Here is a 20375-nt window from a genome sequence, read left to right as displayed (position 1 = left end):
TTTCAAAATTGACTTGGTCTTTGTCGACCATTCCCCAAGAAAATGGTGATTGGGCTCGTCCGGGATTTGAACCCGGGACTTCTCGCACCCAAAGCGAGAATCATACCCCTAGACCAACGAGCCACTCGTCTGCAACCACTGAATTATGTATAAAAATGAGGTTCAATCAACACTTCGAATATCTCATGAGATGTAACTTTGCTAAGAGATGATGAACATTTTTGTCACAAATAAGTTTTGAAAGTGTTCTTAATACAAGATGTTGATTGAAAATGCATGGTCATAGACTTGTACGAAAAGCAAAATCACTTTGCTATAACAAAAATAATGAAATGGGAACCAATATTTAATGACATTTCTAACTTTACTCACCACACACTCTAACACTCTTGAGATGAATAAAAATGAGGTCGCAAAAGTCTCCGCGTATTGTCGTTATGATTGTCTCTTCATCCCAGAAAAATAAAACTACCGGGCTTAGAATCCGGAACTTCTTGCATCCAAAGCGAGAACCATACCCCTAGACCAACAAGCTATCTTTCTGTGCACACAACGCATACATACGAGAACTTGTATTCGAGGCTTCATGTAAAAAGCAGCATGACTTTGAATAGTAAACTGAGAGAGAATAGGATAATGAGTCAAGAATTTGCCCAGATTGAGTCAGGCAAAAACCCTTTCAATTATGCGATTTCTTGAATTGCTTAATTTACACCAATTTTGATTCTTATCATGCTTTCCTCATTGGTGTCAAGTGATTATAATGATATAAATGCAATTGCTATTTTATGGGTGATCGAAGGAGTCCCTACGCTATGTCATTGAAAGCATTGATTGCCCATACCTCAGCATGCTGTGCAGCAAAAGTTGTGAAGATCAAAGCCAGGTCCATTTCAAAATTGACTTGGTCTTTGTCGACCATTCCCCAAGAAAATGGTCATTGGGCTCGTCCGGGATTTGAACCCGGGACCTCTCGCACCCAAAGCGAGAATAATACCCCTAGACTAACGAACCACTCGTCTCCAACCACTGGATTATGTATAAAAATGAGGTTCAATCAACACTTCGATAATCTCATGAGATGTAACTTTGCTAAGAGATGATGAACATTTTTGTCACAAATAAGCTTTGAAAGTGTTCTTAATACAAGATGTTGATTGAAAATGCATGTTATAGACTTGTACGAAAAGCAAAATCACTTTGCTATAACAAAAATAATGAAATGGGAACCAATATTTAATGACATTTCTAACTTTACTCACCACACACTCTAACACTCTTGAGATGAATAAAAATGAGGTCGCAAAAGTCTCCGCGTATTGTCCTTATGATTGTCTCTTCATCCCAGAAAAATAAAACTACCGGGCTTAGAATCCGGAACTTCTTGCATCCAAAGCGAGAACCATACCCCTAGACCAACAAGCTATCTTTCTGTGCACACAACGCATACATACGAGAACTTGTATTCGAGGCTTCATGTAAAAAGCAGCATGACTTTGAATAGTAAACTGAGAGAGAATAGGATAATGAGTCAAGAATTTGCCCAGATTGAGTCAGGCAAAAACCCTTTCAATTATGCGATTTCTTGAATTGCTTAATTTACACCAATTTTGATTCTTATCATGCTTTCCTCATTGGTGTCAAGTGATTATAATGATATAAATGCAATTGCTATTTTATGGGTGATCGAAGGAGTCCCTACGCTATGTCATTGAAAGCATTGATTGCCCATACCTCAGCATGCTGTGCAGCAAAAGTTGTGAAGATCAAAGCCAGGGCCATTTCAAAATTGACTTGGTCTTTGTCGACCATTCCCCAAGAAAATGGTGATTGGGTTCGTCCGGGATTTGAACCCGGGACCTCTCGCACCCAAAGCGAGAATCATACCCCTAGACCAACGAGCCACTCGTCTGCAACCACTGAATTATGTATAAAAATGAGGTTCAATCAACACTTCGAATATCTCATGAGATGTAACTTTGCTAAGAGATGATGAACATTTTTGTCACAAATAAGTTTTGAAAGTGTTCTTAATACAAGATGTTGCTTGAAAATGCATGGTCATAGACTTGTACGAAAAGCAAAATCACTTTGCTATAACAAAAATAATGAAATGGGAACCAATATTTAATGAGATTTCTAACTTTACTCACCACACACTCTAACACTCTTGAGATGAATAAAAATGAGGTCGCAAAAGTCTCCGCGTATTGTCCTTATGATTGTCTCTTCATCCCAGAAAAATAAAACTACCGGGCTTAGAATCCGGAACTTCTTGCATCCAAAGCGAGAACCATACCCTAAGACCAACAAGCTATCTTTCTGTGCACACAACGCATACATACGAGAACTTGTATTCGAGGCTTCATGTAAAAAGCAGCATGACTTTGAATAGTAAACTGAGAGAGAATAGGATAATGAGTCAAGAATTTGCCCAGATTGAGTCAGGCAAAAACCCTTTCAATTATGCGATTTCTTGAATTGCTTAATTTACACCGATTTTGATTCTAATCATGCTTTCCTCATTGGTGTCAAGTTATTATCATGATATAAAGGCAATTGCTAATTTATGGGTGATCGAAGGAGTCCCTACGCTATGTCATTGAAAGCATTGATTGCCCATACCTCAGCATGCTGTGCAGCAAAAGTTGTGAAGATCAAAGCCAGGGCCATTTCAAAATTTACTTGGTCTTTGTCGACCATTCCCCAAGAAAATGGTGATTGGGCTCGTCCGGGATTTGAACCCGGGACCTCTCGCACCCAAAGTGAGAATAATACCCCTAGACTAACGAACCACTCGTCTCCAACCACTGGATTATGTATAAAAATGAGGTTCAATCAACACTTCGATTATCTCATGAGATGTAACTTAGCTAAGAGATGATGAACATTTTTGTCACAAATAAGCTTTGAAAGTGTTCTTAATACAAGATGTTGATTGAAAATGCATGTTATAGACTTGTACGAAAAGCAAAATCACTTTGCTATAACAAAAATAATGAAATGGGAACCAATATTTAATGACATTTCTAACTTTACTCACCACACACTCTAACACTCTTGAGATGAATAAAAATGAGGTCGCAAAAGTCTCCGCGTATTGTCCTTATGATTGTCTCTTCATCCCAGAAAAATAAAACTACCGGGCTTAGAATCCGGAACTTCTTGCATCCAAAGCGAGAACCATACCCCTAGACCAACAAGCTATCTTTCTGTGCACACAACGCATACATACGAGAACTTGTATTCGAGGCTTCATGTAAAAAGCAGCATGACTTTGAATAGTAAACTGAGAGAGAATAGGATAATGAGTCAAGAATTTGCCCAGATTGAGTCAGGCAAAAACCCTTTCAATTATGCGATTTCTTGAATTGCTTAATTTACACCAATTTTGATTCTTATCATGCTTTCCTCATTGGTGTCAAGTGATTATAATGATATAAATGCAATTGCTATTTTATGGGTGATCGAAGGAGTCCCTACGCTATGTCATTGAAAGCATTGATTGCCCATACCTCAGCATGCTGTGCAGCAAAAGTTGTGAAGATCAAAGCCAGGGCCATTTCAAAATTGACTTGGTCTTTGTCGACCATTCCCCAAGAAAATGGTGATTGGGCTCGTCCGGGATTTGAACCCGGGACCTCTCGCACCCAAAGCGAGAATCATACCCCTAGACCAACGAGCCACTCGTCTGCAACCACTGAATTATGTATAAAAATGAGGTTCAATCAACACTTCGAATATCTCATGAGATGTAACTTTGCTAAGAGATGATGAACATTTTTGTCACAAATAAGTTTTGAAAGTGTTCTTAATACAAGATGTTGATTGAAAATGCATGTTATAGACTTGTACGAAAAGCAATATCACTTTGCTATAACAAAAATAATGAAATGGGAACCAATATTTAATGAGATTTCTAACTTTACTCACCACACACTCTAACACTCTTGAGATGAATAAAAATGAGGTCGCAAAAGTCTCCGCGTATTGTCCTTATGATTGTCTCTTCATCCCAGAAAAATAAAACTACCGGGCTTAGAATCCGGAACTTCTTGCATCCAAAGCGAGAACCATACCCTAAGACCAACAAGCTATCTTTCTGTGCACACAACGCATACATACGAGAACTTGTATTCGAGGCTTCATGTAAAAAGCAGCATGACTTTGAATAGTAAACTGAGAGAGAATAGGATAATGAGTCAAGAATTTGCCCAGATTGAGTCAGGCAAAAACCCTTTCAATTATGCGATTTCTTGAATTGCTTAATTTACACCGATTTTGATTCTAATCATGCTTTCCTCATTGGTGTCAAGTTATTATCATGATATAAAGGCAATTGCTAATTTATGGGTGATTGAAGGAGTCCCTACGCTATGTCATTGAAAGCATTGATTGCCCATACCTCAGCATGCTGTGCAGCAAAAGTTGTGAAGATCAAAGCCAGGGCCATTTCAAAATTTACTTGGTCTTTGTCGACCATTCCCCAAGAAAATGGTGATTGGGCTCGTCCGGGATTTGAACCCGGGACCTCTCGCACCCAACGCGAGAATAATACCCCTCGACTAACGAACCACTCGTCTCCAACCACTGGATTATGTATAAAAATGAGGTTCAATCAACACTTGTATTATCTCATGAGATGTAACTTTCCTAAGAGATTATGAACATTTTTGTCACAAATAAGTTTTGAAAGTGTTCTTAATACAAGATGTTGCTTGAAAATGCATGGTTATAGACTTGTACGAAAAGCAAAATCACTTTGCTATAACAAAAATAATGAAATGGGAACCAATATTTAATGAGATTTCTAACTTTACTCACCACACACTCTAACACTCTTGAGATGAATAAAAATGAGGTCGCAAAAGTCTTCGCGTATTGTCCTTATGATTGTCTACTCATCCCAGAAAAATAAAACTACCGGGCTTAGAATCTGGAACTTCTTGCATCCAAAGCGAGAACCATACCCTTAGACCAACAAGCTATCTTTCTGTCCACATTACTCATAAATACGAGAACTTGTATTCGAGGCTTCATGCAAAAAGCAGCATGACTTTTGAATAGTAAACTGAGAGAGAATAGGATAATGAGTCAAGAATTTGCCCAGATTGAGTCAGGCAAAAACTCTTTCAATTATGCGATTTCTTGAATTGCTTAATTTACACCGATTTTGATTCTAATCATGCTTTCCTCATTGGTGTCAAGTTATTATCATGATATAAAGGCAATTGCTAATTTATGGGTGATCGAAGGAGTCCCTACGCTATGTCATTGAAAGCATTGATTGCCCATACCTCAGCATGCTGTGCAGCAAAAGTTGTGAAGATCAAAGCTAGGGCCAGTTCAAAATTGACTTGGTCTTTGTCGACCATTCCCCAAGAAAATGTTGATGGGGCTCGTCCGGGATTTGAACCCGGGACCTCTCGCACCCAAAGCGAGAATCATACCCCTAGACCAACGAGCCACTCGTCTGCAACCACTGAATTATGTATAAAAATGAGGTTCAATCAACACTTCGATTATCTCATGAGATGTAACTTTGCTGAGAAATGATGAACATATTTGTCAAAAATAAGTTTTGAAAGTGTTCTTAATGGAAGATGTTGGTGGAAAATGCATGGTCATAGACTTATACGAAAAGCAACATCACTTTGCTATAACAAAAACAATGAAATGGGAACCAATATTTAATGACAATTCTAACTTTACTCACCACACACTCTAACACTCTTGAGATGAATAAAAATGAGGTCGCAAAAGTTTTCGTGTATTGTCATTATGACTGTCTATTCATCCCAGAAAAATAAAACTACCGGGCTTAGAATCCGGAACTTCTTGCATCCAAAGCGAGAACCATACCCTAAGACCAACAAGCTATCTTTCTGTGCACATAACGCATAAATACGAGAACTTGTATTCGAGGCTTCATGTCAAAAGCAGCATGACTTTTGAATAGTAAACTGAGAGAGAATAGGATAATGAGTCAAGAATTTGCCCAGATTGAGTCAGGCAAAAACCCTTTCAATTATGCGATTTCTTGAATTGCTTAATTTACACCAATTTTGATTCTAATCATGCTTTCCTCATTGGTGTCAAGTTATTATCATGATATAAAGGCAATTGCTAATTTATGGGTGATCGAAGGATCCCTATGCTATGTCATTGATAGCATTGATTGCCCATACCTCAGCATGCTGTGCAGCAAAAGTTGTGAAGATCAAAGCTAGGGCCAGTTCAAAATTGACTTGGTCTTTGTCGACCATTTCCCAAGAAAATGTTGATGGGGCTCGTCCGGGATTTGAACAAGGAACCTCTAGCACCCTAAGCGAGAATCATCCCAAGAACCAACAAGCCACTTGTCTCCAACCACTGAATTATGTATAAAAATTAGGTTCAATAAACACTTCGATTATCTCATGAGATGTAACTTTGCTGAGAAATGATGAACATATTTGTCAAAAATAAGTTTTGAAAGTGTTCTTAATGCAAGATGTTGGTGGAAAATGCATGGTCATAGACTTGTATGAAAAGCAACATCACTTTGCTATAACAAAAACAATGAAAGGGGAACCAATATTTAATGACATTTCTAACTTTACTCACCACACACTCTAACACTCTATTGAGATGAATAAAACTCAGGTCGCAAAAGTCTTCGCGTATTGTCCTTATGATTGTCTACTCATCCCAGAAAAATAAAACTACCGGGCTTAGAATCGGGAACTTCTTGCATCCAAAGCGAGAACCATACCCTAAGACCAACAAGCTATCTTTCTGTCCACATAACGCATAAATACGAGAACTTGTATTCGAGGCTTCATGCAAAAAGCAGCATGACTTTTGAATAGTAAACTGACAGAGAATAGGATAATGAGTCAAGAATTTGCCCAGATTGAGTCAGGCAAAAACCCTTTCAATTATGCGATTTCTTGAATTGCTTAATTTACACAAATTTTGATTCTTATCATGCTTTCCTCATTGGTGTCAAGTGATTATAATGATATAAATGCAATTGCTATTTTATGGGTGATCGAAGGAGTCCCTACGCTATGTCATTGAAAGCATTGATTGCCCATACCTCAGCATGCTGTGCAGCAAAAGTTGTGAAGATCAAAGCCAGGGCCATTTCAAAATTGACTTGGTCTTTGTCGACCATTCCCCAAGAAAATGGTGATTGGGCTCGTCCGGTATTTGAACCCAGGACCTCTCGCACCCAAAGCGAGAATCATACCCCTAGACCAACGAGCCACTCGTCTGCAACCACTGAATTATGTATAAAAATGAGGTTCAATCAACACTTCGATTATCTCATGAGATGTAACTTTGCTAAGAGATGATGAACATTTTTGTCACAAATAAGTTTTGAAAGTGTTCTTAATACAAGATGTTGATTAAAAATGCATGGTTATATACTAGTACGAAAAGCAATATCACTTTGCTATAACAAAAATAATGAAATGGGAACCAATATTTAATGACATTTCTAACTTTACTCACCACACACTCTAACACTCTTGAGATGAATAAAAATGAGGTCGCAAAAGTTTTCGTGTATTGTCCTTATGATTGTCTATTCATCCCAGAAAAATAAAACTACCGGGCTTAGAATCCGGAACTTCTTGCATCCAAAGCGAGAACCATACCCTAAGACCAACAAGCTATCTTGCTGTGCACATAACGCATAAACACGAGAACTTGTATTCGAGGCTTCATGTAAAAAGCAGCATGACTTTTGAATAGTAAACTGAGAGAGAATAGGATAATGAGTCAAGAATTTGTCCAGATTGAGTCAGGCAAAAACCCTTTCAATTATGCGATTTCTTGAATTGCTTATTTTACAACAATTTTGATTCTAATCATGCTTTCCTCATTGGTGTCAAGTTATTATCATGATATAAAGGCAATTGCTAATTTATGGGTGATCGAAGGAGTCCCTACGCTATGTCATTGATAGTATTAATTGCCCATACCTCAGCATGCTGTGCAGCAAAAGTTGTGAAGATCAAAGCCAGGGCCAGTTCAAAATTGACTTGTGGTCTTTGTCGACCATTCCCCAAGCAGAATGGTGATTGGGCTCGTCTGGGATTTGAACCCGGGACCTCTCGCACCCAAAGCGAGAATCATACTCCTAGATCAACGAGCCACTCGTCTCCAACCACTGAATTATGTATAAAAATGAGGTTCAATTAACACTTCGATTATCTCATGAGATGTAACTTAGCTAAGAGATGATGAACATTTTTGTCACAAATAAGTTTTGAAAGTGTTCTTAATACAAGATGTTTATTGAAAATGCATGGTTATAGACTTGTACGAAAAGCAATATCACTTTGCTATAACAAAAATAATGAAATGGGAACCAATATTTAATGACAATTCTAACTTTACTCACCACACACTCTAACACTCTTGAGATGAATAAAAATGAGGTCGCAAAAGTTTTCGTGTATTGTCCTTATGATTGTCTATTCATCCCAGAAAAATAAAACTACCGGGCTTAGAATCCGGAACTTCTTGCATCTAAAGCGAGAACCACACCCCTAGACCAACAAGCTATCTTTCTGTGCACATAACGCATAAATACGAGAACTTGTATTCGAGGCTTCATGTAAAAAGCGGCATTACTTTCAATAGTAAACTGACAGAATAGGATAATGAGTCAAGAATTTGCCCAGATTGAGTCAGGCAAAAACCCTTTCAATTATGCGATTTCTTGAATTGCTTATTTTACACCAATTTTGATTCTAATCATGCTTTCCTCATTGGTGTCAAGTTATTATCATGATATAAATTCAATTGCTAATTTATGGGTGATCGAAGGATCCCTACGCTATGTCATTGATAGCATTGATTGTCCATACCTCAGCATGCTGTGCAGCAAAATTTGTGAAGGTCAAAGCCAGGGCCATTTCAAAATTGACTTGGTCTTTGTCGACCATTTCCCAAGAAAATTTTGATTGGGCTCGTCCTGGATTTGAACACGGAACCTCTAGCACCCTAAGCGAGAATCATCCCAAGAACCAACAAGGCACTTGTCTCCAACCACTGAATTATGTATAAAAATGAGGTTCAATAAACACTTGTATTATCTCATGAGATGTAACTTTGCTGAGAAATGATGAACATATTTGTCAAAAATCAGTTTTGAAAGTGTTCTTAATGCAAGATGTTGGTGGAAAATGCATGGCCATAGACTTGTACGAAAAGCAACATCACTTTGCTATAACAAAAACAATGAAATGGGAACCAATATTTAATGACATTTCTAACTTTACTCACCACACACTCTAACACTCTATTGAGATGAATAAAACTCAGGTCGCAAAAGTCTTCGCGTATTGTCCTTATGATTGTCTACTCATCCCAGAAAAATAAAACTACCGGGCTTAGAATCCGGAACTTCTTGCATCCAAAGCGAGAACCATACCCTTAGACCAACAAGCTATCTTTCTGTGCACACAACGCATAAATACGACAACTTGTATTCGAGGCTTCATGCAAAAAGCAGCATGACTTTTGAATAGTAAACTGAGAGAGAATAGGATAATGAGTCAAGAATTTGCCCAGATTGAGTAAGGCAAAAACCCTTTCAATTCTGCGATTTCTTGAATTGCTTAATTTACACCGAATTTGATTCTAATCATGCTTTCCTCATTGGTGTCAAGTTATTATCATGATATAAAGGCAATTGCTAATTTATGGGTGATCGAAGGATCCCTACGCTATGTCATTGATAGCATTGATTGCCCATACCTCAGCATGCTGTGCAGCAAAAGTTGTGAAGATCAAAGCTAGGGCCAGTTCAAAATTGACTTGGTCTTTGTCGACCATTCCCCAAGAAAATGGTGACGGGGCTCGTCCGGGATTTGAACCCAGGACCTCTCGCACCCAAAGCGAGAATCATACCCCTAGACCAACGAGCCAATCGTCTGCAACCACTGAATTATGTATAAAAATGAGGTTCAATCAACACTTCGATTATCTCATGAGATGTAACTTTGCTGAGAAATGATTAACATATTTGTCAAAAATCAGTTTTGAAAGTGTTCTTAATGCAAGATGTTGGTGGAAAATGCATGGTCATAGACTTGTACGAAAAGCAACATCACTTTGCTATAACAAAAACAATGAAATGGGAACCAATATTTAATGACATTTCTAACTTTACTCACCACACACTCTAACACTCTATTGAGATGAATAAAACTCAGGTCGCAAAAGTCTTCGCGTATTGTCCTTATGATTGTCTACTCATCCCAGAAAAATAAAACTACCGGGCTTAGAATCCGGAACTTCTTGCATCCAAAGCGAGAACCATACCCTTAGACCAACAAGCTATCTTTCTGTGCACACAACGCATAAATACGACAACTTGTATTCGAGGCTTCATGCAAAAAGCAGCATGACTTTTGAATAGTAAACTGAGAGAGAATAGGATAATGAGTCAAGAATTTGCCCAGATTGAGTAAGGCAAAAACCCTTTCAATTCTGCGATTTCTTGAATTGCTTAATTTACACCGAATTTGATTCTAATCATGCTTTCCTCATTGGTGTCAAGTTATTATCATGATATAAAGGCAATTGCTAATTTATGGGTGATCGAAGGATCCCTACGCTATGTCATTGATAGCATTGATTGCCCATACCTCAGCATGCTGTGCAGCAAAAGTTGTGAAGATCAAAGCTAGGGCCAGTTCAAAATTGACTTGGTCTTTGTCGACCATTCCCCAAGAAAATGGTGACGGGGCTCGTCTGGGATTTGAACCCGGGACCTCTCGCACCCAAAGCGAGAATCATACCCCTAGACCAACGAGCCAATCGTCTGCAACCACTGAATTATGTATAAAAATGAGGTTCAATCAACACTTCGATTATCTCATGAGATGTAACTTAGCTAAGAGATGATGAACATTTTTGTCACAAATCAGTTTTGAAAGTGTTCTTAATACAAGATGTTTATTGAAAATGCATGGTTATAGACTTGTACGAAAAGCAATATCACTTTGCTATTACAAAAATAATGAAATGGGAACCAATATTTAATGACAATTCTAACTTTACTCACCACACACTCTAACACTCTTGAGATGAATAAAAATGAGGTCGCAAAAGTTTTTGTGTATTGTCCTTATGATTGTCTATTCATCCCAGAAAAATAAAACTACCGGGCTTAGAATCCGGAACTTCTTGCATCTAAAGCGAGAACCACACCCCTAGACCAACAAGCTATCTTTCTGTGCACATCACGCATGAATACGAGAACTTGTATTCGAGGCTTCATGTAAAAAGCGGCATGACTTTGAATAGTAAACTGACAGAGAATAGGATAATGAGTCTAATAAAAGAATTTGCCCAGATTGAGTCAGGCAAAAACCCTTTCAATTATGCGATTTCTTTAATTGCTTATTTTACACCAATTTTGATTCTAATCATGCTTTCCTCATTGGTGTCAAGTTATTATCATGATATAAAGGCAATTGCTAATTTATGGGTGATCGAAGGATCTCTAAGCGATGTCATTGATAGCATTGATTGCCCATACCTCAGCATGCTGTGCCGCAAAAGTTGTGAAGATCAAAACCAGGGCCATTTCAAAATTGACTTGGTCTTTGTCGACCATTTCCCAAGAAAATTTTGATTGGGCTCGTCCTGGATTTGAACACGGAACCTCTAGCACCCTAAGCGAGAATCATCCCAAGAACCAACGAGCCACTTGTCTCCAACCACTGAATTATGTATAAAAATGAGGTTCAATAAACACTTGTATTATATCATGAGATGTAACTTTGCTGAGAAATGATGAACATATTTGTCACAAATAAGTTTTGAAAGTGTTCTTAAAACAAGATGTTGGTGGAAAATGCATGGTCATAGACTTGTACGAAAAGCAACATCACTTTGCTATAACAAAAACAATGAAATGGGAACCAATATTTAATGACATTTCTAACTTTACTCACCACACACTCTAACACTCTATTGAGATGAATAAAACTCAGGTCGCAAAAGTCTTCGCGTATTGTCCTTATGATTGTCTACTCATCCCAGAAAAATAAAACTACCGGGCGTAGAATCGGGAGCTTCTTGCATCCAAAGCGAGAACCATACCCTAAGACCAACAAGCTATCTTTCTGTCCACATAACGCATAAATACGAGAACTTGTATTCGAGGCTTCATGCAAAAAGCAGCATGACTTTTGAATAGTAAACTGAGAGAGAATAGGATAATGAGTCAAGAATTTGCCCAGATTGAGTCAGGCAAAAACCCTTTAAATTATGCGATTTCTTGAATTGCTTAATTTACACCGATTTTGATTCTAATCATGCTTTCCTCATTGGTGTCAAGTTATTATCATGATATAAAGGCAATTGCTAATTTATGGGTGATCGAAGGAGTCCCTACGCTATGTCATTGATAGTATTAATTGCCCATACCTCAGCATGCTGTGCAGCAAAAGTTGTGAAGATCAAAGCCAGGGCCAGTTCAAAATTGACTTGTGGTCTTTGTCGACCATTCCCCAAGCAGAATGGTGATTGGGCTCGTCTGGGATTTGAACCCGGGACCTCTCGCACCCAAAGCGAGAATCATACTCCTAGACCAACGAGCCACTCGTCTCCAACCACTGAATTATGTATAAAAATGAGGTTCAATTAACACTTCGATTATCTCATGAGATGTAACTTAGCTAAGAGATGATGAACATTTTTGTCACAAATAAGTTTTGAAAGTGTTCTTAATACAAGATGTTTATTGAAAATGCATGGTTATAGACTTGTACGAAAAGCAATATCACTTTGCTATTACAAAAATAATGAAATGGGAACCAATATTTAATGACAATTCTAACTTTACTCACCACACACTCTAACACTCTTGAGATGAATAAAAATGAGGTCGCAAAAGTTTTCGTGTATTGTCCTTATGATTGTCTATTCATCCCAGAAAAATAAAACTACCGGGCTTAGAATCCGGAACTTCTTGCATCTAAAGCGAGAACCACACCCCTAGACCAACAAGCTATCTTTCTGTGCACATCACGCATAAATACGAGAACTTGTATTCGAGGCTTCATGTAAAAAGCGGCATGACTTTGAATAGTAAACTGACAGAGAATAGGATAATGAGTCTAATAAAAGAATTTGCCCAGATTGAGTCAGGCAAAAACCCTTTCAATTATGCGATTTCTTGAATTGCTTATTTTACACCAATTTTGATTCTAATCATGCTTTCCTCATTGGTGTCAAGTTATTATCATGATATAAAGGCAATTGCTAATTTATGGGTGATCGAAGGATCTCTAAGCGATGTCATTGATAGCATTGATTGCCCATACCTCAGCATGCTGTGCAGCAAAAGTTGTGAAGATCAAAACCAGGGCCATTTCAAAATTGACTTGGTCTTTGTCGACCATTTCCCAAGAAAATTTTGATTGGGCTCGTCCTGGATTTGAACACGGAACCTCTAGCACCCTAAGCGAGAATCATCCCAAGAACCAACGAGCCACTTGTCTCCAACCACTGAATTATGTATAAAAATGAGGTTCAATAAACACTTGTATTATATCATGAGATGTAACTTTGCTGAGAAATGATGAACATATTTGTCACAAATAAGTTTTGAAAGTGTTCTTAAAACAAGATGTTGGTGGAAAATGCATGGTCATAGACTTGTACGAAAAGCAACATCACTTTGCTATAACAAAAACAATGAAATGGGAACCAATATTTAATGACATTTCTAACTTTACTCACCACACACTCTAACACTCTATTGAGATGAATAAAACTCAGGTCGCAAAAGTCTTCGCGTATTGTCCTTATGATTGTCTACTCATCCCAGAAAAATAAAACTACCGGGCGTAGAATCGGGAACTTCTTGCATCCAAAGCGAGAACCATACCCTAAGACCAACAAGCTATCTTTCTGTCCACATAACGCATAAATACGAGAACTTGTATTCGAGGCTTCATGCAAAAAGCAGCATGACTTTTGAATAGTAAACTGAGAGAGAATAGGATAATGAGTCAAGAATTTGCCCAGATTGAGTCAGGCAAAAACCCTTTCAATTATGCGATTTCTTGAATTGCTTAATTTACACCGATTTTGATTCTAATCATGCTTTCCTCATTGGTGTCAAGTTATTATCATGATATAAAGGCAATTGCTAATTTATGGGTGATCGAAGGAGTCCCTACGCTATGTCATTGATAGTATTAATTGCCCATACCTCAGCATGCTGTGCAGCAAAAGTTGTGAAGATCAAAGCCAGGGCCAGTTCAAAATTGACTTGTGGTCTTTGTCGACCATTCCCCAAGAAAATGGTGATTGGGCTCGTCCGGGATTTGAACCCAGGACCTCTCGCACCCAAAGCGAGAATCATACCCCTAGACCAACGAGCCACTCGTCTGCAACCACTGAATTATGTATAAAAATGAGGTTCAATCAACACTTCGATTATCTCATGAGATGTAACTTAGCTAAGAGATGATGAACATTTTTGTCACAAATAAGTTTTGAAAGTGTTCTTAATACAAGATGTTTATTGAAAATGCATGGTTATAGACTTGTACGAAAAGCAATATCACTTTGCTATTACAAAAATAATGAAATGGGAACCAATATTTAATGACAATTCTAACTTTACTCACCACACACTCTAACACTCTTGAGATGAATAAAAATGAGGTCGCAAAAGTTTTTGTGTATTGTCCTTATGATTGTCTATTCATCCCAGAAAAATAAAACTACCGGGCTTAGAATCCGGAACTTCTTGCATCTAAAGCGAGAACCACACCCCTAGACCAACAAGCTATCTTTCTGTGCACATCACGCATAAATACGAGAACTTGTATTCGAGGCTTCATGTAAAAAGCGGCATGACTTTGAATAGTAAACTGACAGAGAATAGGATAATGAGTCAAGAATTTGCCCAGATTGAGTCAGGCAAAAACCCTTTCAATTATGCGATTTCTTGAATTGCTTAATTTACACCGATTTTGATTCTAATCATGCTTTCCTCATTGGTGTCAAGTTATTATCATGATATAAAGGCAATTGCTAATTTATGGGTGATCGAAGGAGTCCCTACGCTATGTCATTGATAGCATTGATTGCCCATACCTCAGCATGCTGTGCAGCAAAAGTTGTGAAGATCAAAGCCAGGGCCATTTCAAAATTGACTTGGTCTTTGTCGAACATTTCCCAAGAAATTATCGATTGGGCTCGTCCGGGATTTGAACCCAGGACCTCTCGCACACAAAGCGAGAATCAAACCCCTAGACCAACGAGCCACTCGTCGCCAACCACTGAATTATGTATAAAAATGAGGTTCAATCAACACTTCGATTATCTCATGAGATGTAACTTTGCTAAGAGATGATGAACATTTTTGTCACAAATAAGTTTTGAAAGTGTTCTTAATACAAGATGTTGATTAAAAATGCATGGTTATAGACTCGTACGAAATGCAATATCACTTTGCTATAACAAAAATAATGAAACGGGAACCAATATTTAATGACAATTCTAACTTTACTCACCACACACTCTAACACTCTTGAGATGAATAAAAATGAGGTCGCAAAAGTTTTCGTGTATTGTCCTTATGATTGTCTATTCATCCCAGAAAAATAAAACTACCGGGCTTAGAATCCGGAACTTCTTGCATCCAAAGCGAGAACCATATCCCAAGACCAACAAGCTATCTTTCTGTCCACATAACGCATAAATACGAGTACTTGTATTCTAGGATTCATATAAAAAGCAGCATGACTTTTGAATAGTAAACTGAGAGAGAAAAGGATAATGAGTCAAGAATTTTGCCCAGATTGAGTCAGGCAAAAACCCTTTCAATTATGCGATTTCTTGAATTGCTTATTTTACAACAATTTTGATTCTAATCATGCTTTCCTCCTTGGTGTCAAGTTATTATCATGATATAAAGGTAATTGCTAATTTATTGGTGATCGAAGGAGTCCCTACCCTATGTCATTGATAGTATTAATTGCCCATACCTCAGCATGCTGTGCAGCAAAAGTTGTGAAGATCAAAGCTAGGGCCAGTTCAAAATTGACTTGGTCTTTGTCGACCATTCCCCAAGAAAATGTTGATGGGGCTCGTCCGGGATGTGAACCCGGGACCTCTCGCACCCAAAGCGAGAATCATACCCCTAGACCAACGAGCCACTCGTCTGTACCCACTGAATTATGTATAAAAATGAGGTTCAATCAACACTTCGATTATCTCATGAGATGTAACTTTGCTGAGAAATGATGAACATATTTGTCACAAATAAGTTTTGAAAGTGTTCTTAAAACAAGATGTTGGTGGAAAATGCATGGTCATAGACTTGTACGAAAAGCAACATCACTTTGCTATAACAAAAACAATGAAATGGGAACCAATATTTAATGACATTTCTAACTTTACTCACCACACACTCTAACACTCTATTGAGATGAATAAAACTCAGGTCGCAAAAGTCTTCGCGTATTGTCCTTATGATTGTCTACTCATCCCAGAAAAATAAAACTACCGGGCGTAGAATCCGGAACTTCTTGCATCCAAAGCGAGAACCATACCCTAAGACCAACAAGCTATCTTTCTGTCCACATAACGCATAAATACGAGAACTTGTATTCGAGGCTTCATGCAAAAAGCAGCATGACTTTTGAATAGTAAACTGAGAGAGAATAGGATAATGAGTCAATAATTTGCCCAGATTGAGTCAGGCAAAAACCCTTTCAATTATGCGATTTCTTGAATTGCTTAATTTACACCGATTTTGATTCTAATCATGCTTTCCTCATTGGTGTCAAGTTATTATCATGATATAAAGGCAATTGCTAATTTATGGGTGATCGAAGGAGTCCCTACGCTATGTCATTGATAGTATTAATTGTCCATACCTCAGCATGCTGTGCAGCAAAAGTTGTGAAGATCAAAGCCAGGGCCAGTTCAAAATTGACTTGTGGTCTTTGTCGACCATTCCCCAAGAAAATGGTGATTGGGCTCGTCCGGGATTTGAACCCAGGACCTCTCGCACCCAAAGCGAGAATCATACCCCTAGACCAACGAGCCACTCGTCTGCAACCACTGAATTATGTATGAAAATGAGGTTCAATCAACACTTCGATTATCTCATGAGATGTAACTTAGCTAAGAGATGATGAACATTTTTGTCACAAATAAGTTTTGAAAGTGTTCTTAATACAAGATGTTTATTGAAAATGCATGGTTATAGACTTGTACGAAAAGCAATATCACTTTGCTATAACAAAAATAATGAAATGGGAACCAATATTTAATGACAATTCTAACTTTACTCACCACACACTCTAACACTCTTGAGATGAATAAAAATGAGGTCGCAAAAGTTTTTGTGTATTGTCCTTATGATTGTCTATTCATCCCAGAAAAATAAAACTACCGGGCTTAGAATCCGGAACTTCTTGCATCTAAAGCGAGAACCACACCCCTAGACCAACAAGCTATCTTTCTGTGCACATAACGCATAAATACGAGAACTTGTATCAGAGGCTTCATGTAAAAAGCGGCATGACTTTGAATAGTAAACTGACAGAGAATAGGATAATGAGTCAAGAATTTGCCCAGATTGAGTCAGGCAAAAACCCTTTCAATTATGCGATTTCTTGAATTGCTTATTTTACACCAATTTTGATTCTAATCATGCTTTCCTCATTGGTGTCAAGTTATTATCATGATATAAAGGCAATTGCTAATTTATGGGTGATCGAAGGATCTCTAAGCGATGTCATTGATAGCATTGATTGCCCATACCTCAGCATGCTGTGCAGCAAAAGTTGTGAAGATCAAAACCAGGGCCATTTCAAAATTGACTTGGTCTTTGTCGACCATTTCCCAAGAAAATTTTGATGGTGCTCGTCCTGGACTTGAACACGGAACCTCTAGCACCCTAAGCGAGAATCATCCCAAGAACCAACGAGCCACTTGTCTCCAACCACTGAATTATGTATAAAAATGAGGTTCAATAAACACTTGTATTATATCATGAGATGTAACTTTGCTGAGAAATGATGAACATATTTGTCACAAATAAGTTTTGAAAGTGTTCTTAAAACAAGATGTTGGTGGAAAATGCATGGTCATAGACTTGTACGAAAAGCAACATCACTTTGCTATAACAAAAACAATGAAATGGGAACCAATATTTAATGACATTTCTAACTTTACTCACCACACACTCTAACACTCTATTGAGATGAATAAAACTCAGGTCGCAAAAGTCTTCGCGTATTGTCCTTATGATTGTCTACTCATCCCAGAAAAATAAAACTACCGGGCTTAGAATCGGGAACTTCTTGCATCCAAAGCGAGAACCACACCCCTAGACCAACAAGCTATCTTTCTGTCCACATAACGCATAAATACGAGAACTTGTATTCGAGGCTTCATGCAAAAAGCAGCATGACTTTTGAATAGTAAACTGAGAGAGAATAGGATAATGAGTCAAGAATTTGCCCAGATTGAGTCAGGCAAAAACCCTTTCAATTATGCGATTTCTTGAATTGCTTAATTTACACCGATTTTGATTCTAATCATGCTTTCCTCATTGGTGTCAAGTTATTATCATGATATAAAGGCAATTGCTAATTTATGGGTGATCGAAGGAGTCCCTACGCTATGTCATTGATAGCATTGATTGCCCATACCTCAGCATGCTGTGCAGCAAAAGTTGTGAAGATCAAAGCCAGGGCCATTTCAAAATTGACTTGGTCTTTGTCGAACATTTCCCAAGAAAATATCGATTGGGCTCGTCCGGGATTTGAACCCAGGACCTCTCACACACAAAGCGAGAATCAAACCCCTAGACCAACGAGCCACTCGTCTCCAACCACTGAATTATGTATAAAAATGAGGTTCAATCAACACTTCGATTATCTCATGAGATGTAACTTTGCTAAGAGATGATGAACATTTTTGTCACAAATAAGTTTTGAAAGTGTTCTTAATACAAGATGTTGATTAAAAATGCATGGTTATAGACTCGTACGAAATGCAATATCACTTTGCTATAACAAAAATAATGAAATGGGAACCAATATTTAATGACAATTCTAACTTTACTCACCACACACTCTAACACTCTATTGAGATGAATAAAACTCAGGTCGCAAAAGTCTTCGTGTATTGTCCTTATGATTGTCTACTCATCCCAGAAAAATAAAACTACCGGGCTTAGAATCGGGAACTTCTTGCATCCAAAGCGAGAACCATACCCTAAGACCAACAAGCTATCTTTCTGTCCACATAACGCATAAATACGAGAACTTGTATTCGAGGCTTCATGCAAAAAGCAGCATGACTTTTGAATAGTAAACTGACAGAGAAAAGGATAATGAGTCAAGAATTTTGTCCAGATTGAGTCAGGCAAAAACCCTTTCAATTATGCGATTTCTTGAATTGCTTATTTTACAACAATTTTGATTCTAATCATGCTTTCCTCATTGGTGTCAAGTTATTATCATGATATAAAGGCAATTGCTAATTTATGGGTGATCGAAGGAGTCCCTACGCTATGTCATTGATAGTATTAATTGCCCATACCTCAGCATGCTGTGCAGCAAAAGTTGTGAAGATCAAAGCTAGGGCCAGTTCAAAATTGACTTGGTCTTTGTCGACCATTCCCCAAGAAAATGTTGATGGGGCTCGTCCGGGATTTGAACCCGGGACCTCTCGCACCCAAAGCGAGAATCATACCCCTAGACCAACGAGCCACTCGTCTGCAACCACTGAATTATGTATAAAAATGAGGTTCAATCAACACTTCGATTATCTCATGAGATGTAACTTAGCTAAGAGATGATGAACATTTTTGTCACAAATAAGTTTTGAAAGTGTTCTTAATGGAAGATGTTGGTGGAAAATGCATGGTCATAGACTTGTACGAAAAGCAACATCACTTTGCTATAACAAAAACAATGAAATGGGAACCAATATTTAATGACATTTCTAACTTTGCTCACCACACACTCTAACACTCTATTGAGATGAATAAAACTCAGGTCGCAAAAGTCTTCGCGTATTGTCCTTATGATTGTCTACTCATCCCAGAAAAATAAAACTACCGGGCTTAGAATCGGGAACTTCTTGCATCCAAAGCGAGAACCATACCCTAAGACCAACAAGCTATCTTTCCGTCCACATAACGAATAAATACGAGTACTTGTATTCGAGGCTTCATATAAAAAGCAGCATGACTTTTGAATAGTTAACTGACAGAGAATAGTATAATAAGTCAAGAATTTGTCCAGATTGAGTCAGGCAAAAACCCTTTCAATTATGCGATTTCTTGAATTTCTTATATACACCAATTTTGATTCTAATCATGC

The 20375-nt window shown here is 38.0% G+C and overlaps 14 non-coding genes across 14 annotated transcripts; all 14 read right to left on the bottom strand.

The window, feature by feature from the left end:
- Nucleotides 1-51: 51 nt before the first annotated feature.
- TRNAP-UGG (transfer RNA proline (anticodon UGG)) lies at nucleotides 52-123 on the bottom strand. Its single transcript has one exon. It is a non-coding gene; the product is annotated as a tRNA-Pro (tRNA).
- Nucleotides 124-942: 819 nt separating this feature from the next.
- TRNAP-UGG (transfer RNA proline (anticodon UGG)) lies at nucleotides 943-1014 on the bottom strand. Its single transcript has one exon. It is a non-coding gene; the product is annotated as a tRNA-Pro (tRNA).
- An 818-nt stretch (nucleotides 1015-1832) lies between these two features.
- On the bottom strand, nucleotides 1833-1904 carry TRNAP-UGG (transfer RNA proline (anticodon UGG)). The gene has a single exon. It is a non-coding gene; the product is annotated as a tRNA-Pro (tRNA).
- A 1709-nt stretch (nucleotides 1905-3613) lies between these two features.
- On the bottom strand, nucleotides 3614-3685 carry TRNAP-UGG (transfer RNA proline (anticodon UGG)). The gene has a single exon. It is a non-coding gene; the product is annotated as a tRNA-Pro (tRNA).
- A 1710-nt stretch (nucleotides 3686-5395) lies between these two features.
- Nucleotides 5396-5467, bottom strand: TRNAP-UGG (transfer RNA proline (anticodon UGG)). Its single transcript has one exon. It is a non-coding gene; the product is annotated as a tRNA-Pro (tRNA).
- Nucleotides 5468-7179: 1712 nt separating this feature from the next.
- TRNAP-UGG (transfer RNA proline (anticodon UGG)) lies at nucleotides 7180-7251 on the bottom strand. The gene has a single exon. It is a non-coding gene; the product is annotated as a tRNA-Pro (tRNA).
- Nucleotides 7252-9854: 2603 nt separating this feature from the next.
- TRNAP-UGG (transfer RNA proline (anticodon UGG)) lies at nucleotides 9855-9926 on the bottom strand. Its single transcript has one exon. It is a non-coding gene; the product is annotated as a tRNA-Pro (tRNA).
- Nucleotides 9927-10747: 821 nt separating this feature from the next.
- On the bottom strand, nucleotides 10748-10819 carry TRNAP-UGG (transfer RNA proline (anticodon UGG)). Its single transcript has one exon. It is a non-coding gene; the product is annotated as a tRNA-Pro (tRNA).
- A 3511-nt stretch (nucleotides 10820-14330) lies between these two features.
- TRNAP-UGG (transfer RNA proline (anticodon UGG)) lies at nucleotides 14331-14402 on the bottom strand. Its single transcript has one exon. It is a non-coding gene; the product is annotated as a tRNA-Pro (tRNA).
- An 819-nt stretch (nucleotides 14403-15221) lies between these two features.
- On the bottom strand, nucleotides 15222-15293 carry TRNAT-UGU (transfer RNA threonine (anticodon UGU)). Its single transcript has one exon. It is a non-coding gene; the product is annotated as a tRNA-Thr (tRNA).
- An 821-nt stretch (nucleotides 15294-16114) lies between these two features.
- Nucleotides 16115-16186, bottom strand: TRNAP-UGG (transfer RNA proline (anticodon UGG)). Its single transcript has one exon. It is a non-coding gene; the product is annotated as a tRNA-Pro (tRNA).
- Nucleotides 16187-17010: 824 nt separating this feature from the next.
- On the bottom strand, nucleotides 17011-17082 carry TRNAP-UGG (transfer RNA proline (anticodon UGG)). The gene has a single exon. It is a non-coding gene; the product is annotated as a tRNA-Pro (tRNA).
- A 1711-nt stretch (nucleotides 17083-18793) lies between these two features.
- Nucleotides 18794-18865, bottom strand: TRNAT-UGU (transfer RNA threonine (anticodon UGU)). Its single transcript has one exon. It is a non-coding gene; the product is annotated as a tRNA-Thr (tRNA).
- An 823-nt stretch (nucleotides 18866-19688) lies between these two features.
- Nucleotides 19689-19760, bottom strand: TRNAP-UGG (transfer RNA proline (anticodon UGG)). The gene has a single exon. It is a non-coding gene; the product is annotated as a tRNA-Pro (tRNA).
- Between the last annotated feature and the right edge of the window lie 615 nt (nucleotides 19761-20375).

Source organism: Petromyzon marinus, chromosome 35 (genome assembly GCF_048934315.1).
Source record: "Petromyzon marinus isolate PM22_M1 ecotype Great Lakes invasive population chromosome 35, UKy_Petmar_22M1.pri1.0, whole genome shotgun sequence".
In the NCBI taxonomy this organism is placed as follows: domain Eukaryota; kingdom Metazoa; phylum Chordata; class Hyperoartia; order Petromyzontiformes; family Petromyzontidae; genus Petromyzon; species Petromyzon marinus.
The sequence above is the reverse complement of the archived record's forward strand: the minus strand, read 5'-3'. Positions and strand labels throughout refer to the sequence as shown.